This window comes from Triticum dicoccoides, chromosome 7B (assembly GCF_002162155.2).
Source record: "Triticum dicoccoides isolate Atlit2015 ecotype Zavitan chromosome 7B, WEW_v2.0, whole genome shotgun sequence".
Taxonomy (NCBI): domain Eukaryota; kingdom Viridiplantae; phylum Streptophyta; class Magnoliopsida; order Poales; family Poaceae; genus Triticum; species Triticum dicoccoides.
The window spans coordinates 767,321,950-767,327,752 of NC_041393.1; positions in this window are offsets into that span (position 1 = coordinate 767,321,950).

Sequence of the window (5,803 nt, forward strand, 5' to 3'; positions counted from 1 at the left end):
CCGCGGGTATTTCGGAATTTGGCGAAACCTTGAAAGTGGCCCGTTTTTGTTTTGGATTGATATAAAATGGTTCAGTGTGGTATTTGTTGGTGGTAGCAGGTCAAAGAAAGAATTTGCATAAAAGTCACATGTGTGTGTATGATTATGGTGTGATTCCATGATATCTTAAGCTGATTTATTGTAATTCAGTGCTGGGGCAAGCTTTGTATGAATGGGCCTGACTGCCAGAGATGCATATTAACAGACAGGACAAGGACACCATCCATACTCTATTAGCCGTCTGCTACCTAAACTTCACCTAAACACTAATTCTAATGTACGTTGTAGTATAAGGAGGAGGAGAAGAAACCAAGAGCAACGCGGCAGCGGGCACGAGCCGACGACCACTGACCCAACCACATACCCATCCCTCAATAACAAGTGCGTCGAATATACATATCTACTCTTCAAAACAAAACAAAAAGAGACTGACAACCAGTAGCACCGGCAATGCCACCAAACGATGCTCCTCCAGGAAAGCGCGTCGTCCGGCCGGAGGGCTTTCCCAAGACCTTCTCCGTCCGTCCTATATATATGCAGCCGTTGGCACATGCTTCCTCAACCCAACCGTAGCCAAGTGAGCACCACATCCTCCTCACCTCTGCCACTTCGCCGGAGAAGAAGGATAGTAAGAAGAAGAGAAGCAGATCGCGCCATGAGCAGAAAAACACCTGTGTCGTTAGGCAGTACACAGTCAGGCCGTCCGCAGTTGAAATCTGCGGCAGCCGCAAATGCAACGCCAGGCAGTACACAGTCAAAATCTGTGCAACAGGCCCATGCAACGTCAGGCAGTACACAGTTCAAATATGTGCCCGCTAAGAAGAAGGGGAACGGGGTGCCGCTCGCTCAGAAGAACAAGCGACAGCCAAAGCCATAGAACTAAGAGGAAGCCTCAAAAAGGTGAGAGCTGCCCCGTGGTGAACCGGAGTTTTCGGCCATGATGCAGCCAAGTGTGTTTTTGTCAAGTAGGTTAGTTATGTTGCAATAATCCAATTTTTAAACTCGGTTCGGTCGAGTCCTTAGTGTCCATTGCTAGTTTGCATGTATGCCAGAAGCGTGCTGGTTCACGCTGCGGTCAAGTATTTTTTTTTTCACCTCATGTTGTCGAGCCGTACGTACAAAAGGTTGTTGTTGGGCGATTGAATAGGCAGAAAGAGAGACATACATCTTCCCTTTCTTCCATCCAGTAGAGTCCGGTTTGTCGATTGAATTAGCAGCGATATATAAGGCATGAAAGCATGAGTACGATGTTTTGTCAGATCGGCCACTTTCCCCTCCCCTCCCGAGCTGCTCGCGCTGGCGGCTCCGGGGGGCCAAATCCCTAGCCGCCGCCGCGAGCCGCTCCCCTCCCTTCCCCTGGCCACTGCCGCCGCCGGCGCCGGCGGTGGTGGCGGCGCCCGTCCGTCAAAGACGGCGGGGACGGTCGGCGCGTCCCGGCGTTCCTCCCTCGCGCGGGGGAGCAGCGCCAAGTGGGCGGCGCGGGGGGGATTCCCTGGATGGTGGCGCACGACGAGGAGCGTTGGGTGCGGCGGCGAGTGGCCGGGAGCCAGCAGAGGAGAGATCTGGCGTGAGGTGAATCTCCAGTAGGCGTCGGCGAAGGAGGCGGCGGCGCGGCGCGGCGGGGCCCTGCTTGCAGCGGTGCGGCGGCGCTCGGCCTGGTGTGGCGCTCGAGCGGCTGCCGGCGATGGCTGCGGAGTGGTGGGAGACGGAGGCCGTGGCGTGCTCTGGATCTGGGTCTTCCCGATCCGGGTCCCCTGGGCGAGGCCGTGGCGTGGTTGGCCGCCTGGTGGTGTGTTGCCGCCGGGTGAGGCTGGTTGCCGTGGCCTGGAGTGGCTGGCGGTCTGGTGTGGTGTGGCTGGCTGGTGCTGGTGGTTGGAGCAGGAGCTGCTGGTTCTCGGCCTTGGATGGAGGTCGATGATGGATGCGTGTCCTCGGTGTGGGTAGTGGGTGTTCTGCAACTCTTGCGCCACGATGTCGAGGTGCTGCGACGGCGGCGGTGTTACCCATCCTGATCTGCTTGGCCTTATTCCGATGCGATGGGCGGGAGGTGCGCGACTGGTTGGATGAAAATCCTGCACAGCTTTGGCTGGTGCTTGCGACGGCGGCGCTCGTGGGCGTCGTTCCCCTCCTTGGAGGCGTTGCAATGGTGTGTCGGCATCTTCTCCCTTGCTAGGATTGTCTCCGGGTGAAAGCCTTGGTTAGTATGGACCGGCGATGGCGGCGTCTCGGCGGCGTTACTCTGTTGGGAGCATCGCGTAAGGAGACATGGTTTCGAGGCTCGGTGGTGTGGTTATCCGGTGCTGGCCGCTGGTCCGGGCGGATCTTCTTAGGCGCTATGTACGTGGCGGCCGGGGTATCAAAGACAATGGCTTTCTCGGGTCTGTCTGAGTCCCGCTACCCATTCGCCGTCTTCCTCTTTGGCAATCATGGATGGTTGGTGCGTAGACAAGGAATGCTCGTTTGTAGTTGTTGTTCTTTGTGGTGTTCGGTGCTGGTCGAGACGCGGCTAGATGTTCTGTCTAGGATAGGCTCCTTTGTGTTGTTTATGCGAGTGTTGTTGTAAGTGTGGGTGTGGAGTTTACTACACTTGTTGTTCGCAGCAAGTCGTAGTCTCTTGTACTTAATCTTCTGTCTTCTATAAAAATATGGTACGCCTAGGCGTACTCTCGAAAAAAGATATATAAGGCATGAACTGACATTTGGTGCCAGAGCCAGCATTTGGCGATCAAGGTGGCGTTTGTGGTGGCAGTTCGGTGACAAGAAGAATCCCTTGGCCAGCTGAGTTTGAGTGCCCTAACATAATGATATTATTTTGTAGCCATGTTAACAACTCATTATATTTGTTTGTTTTTGTGTGGATTTCTCTATGATCAAAGGGGGGGTTTAAGTTCCGGTCAACGCCCACTTTTGTTTCCGTGTCTGCTTTATATTTGCTCCATGTCCGTTTCCGACAGTATCTGTTAGCAACTTAGTGTAGTATTGTAGTAGTACTGAATAATTACTAGCAAATATGCCCGTGCATTGCAACGGGAGACAAAAAATTATGGCTAACCAAATAAGTCTGACTCAATATCCTGATATATGAGCGTACTCTATTTTAACACAGTGGCTCACCATGTTGCCATTTATTTATTTTCTCACCCTAGCCGATGATGGACGCGGTGTCCACGAGATCACAACGGATTCGATGCGGTAAATCCCAAGGCTATGAGTTTGCCAATGCATGTCACACTTGTCATTATGTTGTGCAAGGGAACGTTTAAAACTTTATAAGGAAATCTCATTGACCACGAACTACTCCCAACGCCAAGACATATAAAGACTTCCGAAAAACTAATCAAATCCTAGACATAAAATACTTTTGAATTAGTGAAGAGTTTTTCGAATTGACAAACTTTTTTTTTGAAATTTTTTATTTTCTCAACAAAATCATGAACAGTAGTTTTTTTACAATAAATTTTAAATGTATGAACCGGTTTCGAATTCATTAACATTTTTTCACTCAACAATTTTTTTTGAATGTATGAACATTTTTTAAAAATTGGGGAACAAATTTTAAAAAACAAATATTTTTTTGTGAACATTTTCTAAAATGTCATGTACAGTTTTTTTCAGTTCCCCAAATATGTTTTAAATACACAATCATTTTTTCAAAATCATGAACATGATTTTATTTCCTGATAATTTTCTCCAAATTGTGATTTTTTTTATAATTATACGAACAGTTTTGCAAAACCATCAACATTTTTTGAATCTGCAAAAAATTTATGTTTTTCTAAACATTTTTAATTCACATATATTTTATGATTTCTCAAAACTCGCAACTTTTAGAATATTAAAATCCCGAATTAATTCAAAGAAGAAAGAAAACAGAATGAGAAAAGAAAAGACAAAAAAGTAAAATAAAAAAACAGGGGAGTAGAGCCCAGCACATGAAAGCACACATGCGTGAGAAAAGAAAGATAGAAATTGCGCAGGCTGGGGATCGAACCCTGGTCTAGAGGTTGAGGAGCCATCGACTTACCACTTTGCTCTGCACCAGTCCGTTAATTGTACTCGTCGTGCCGCTCTAAAACAACCAAAAAGGCAGCGTTTTTTGGTCCGAAAAATTGAATCATTTTTCCACTTAGGGGTGGCATTGGTGGGTAATTTTTACCAATTTGAAGGGTAATTTTAATGACGGACGACCAGAAGCGATAGCCGCTTTATTAGTAGGTAAAGATAAAGATGTATAGAGTCAAGCTGAGTACATGTGTGGTAGTAGACGTTGTGCCTCAGGCTCATTCTACTAATTGTGTCATTGTGTGTTGTTTGGTGGTTGGGCCACAAAGGACACATAGGTCTATAGTAAAACGGAAATTCCATATTCATGGAAACGGAAAGTTCCGTTTCCATGTCTATTCCACCGGAAAACACCGTTCCGTTTTCGTTTCCCTTTCCGCATAAAAAGATTCCATTTCCACTTCCGTTTTGCAAATTTCCGTTTCCGTTTCCATTTTTCCTCCCGAAAAATGGAAAGCTGCCACTCCATTTTCATCCCTACTTAAAAGGTTGTATGCATCCCTAGTTGGTGCAGAGGTCGGGGAAGTGAAATTCTCCCCCAATTTTTTCGCTCCTCCTCCCCAACGCGAGCAATGTTACACGCACGGGGTGTTTTACTTACTTTACAGGGGTTCTTAGGTGGGATAAAATGATTGGAGGAATAGGGGGTGGAGGGCCCACACCCCCTAAAAATCAAGGGCGGGGGGTGAAGATTAGTTAGTCAAAGAATCCCGTAAACCCCCCGTATTACCCCGTTGATCTAGAATTTTCGCCCCAACGCGGTCTTTGTTTACGCGGCCTCCCCTCCTCCTCCCCCTCGTGTCGCCCCTGCGGGCGACCAGGGGTAAACCCTAGCCACCGGTGCCCGTACTCTTCCACCACTTCTTCACCCTTGCCGGCGCCAGCGGCGCCGGCAAGGGCGAAGCCTGGCTCGCAGGGCGGCGGCGGGGCTCCCTTCCCCTTCGTGCGAATAGGCTGGCGTGGGGCGGCCGTTCGAGAGGAGGCGCTGGACTTGCGCAGGGTGCGGTGGCGCTGCATATGGTTACTGGCCGCGGCGTGAGCAGCGCGGCGGCTGCTGGGTTTCGTGCTCGCGGTGTGGTGCGGCCGCTGGATCTGGTGGTCGCGTGCGTTGTTGGTTTCGGGTAAGATCCTTCTAGATCTGGCGCCCGAACACCGTCGACCAGCGCAGGATTGTGGCTTTCGTCGCTGACCAGGTTTGATCTTCATTGATCTGGTGCCTGGATGGATCTACGCCGGAAGCGTTCAGCCTTATGGTGCTTCCCTCTCTGGATTTTTGTGTATTGGCTTTTGCCAGATCCGGAGCGGATGGAGATTGGTGGTATAGGATGAGGACCGGAGGAAACTTTGGTCGGCTAGCTCGGCCCGGCATCGGCGACGGCTGCGACGTCGTTACCCTTCTTGAAGGCGAAGCCGAGGTCCCTCCTATCCACCTCCAACCCCTTCCCGGACGAATGTCCAAAATCCGTCTTGGATTGGACGGCCGCAGTGCCCTACGTGTCGTAACCTCCATGGAGGTGCCATCTTGGGAGGCTTGGGTGTTCAGGGAAGAGTTGCTATGGGTGAAGGGCTCCGCGAGTCAGCTTCAGCAGCGGCAATGGTGTGGAGGTTGGCAGGAGGAGTGGCGTTCTAACCGCGTCAGATGCGTCTGGTAAGAGATGTCAAGTCATGCCTGGCCGACATGTGCTATGATGTGTCATGCCTA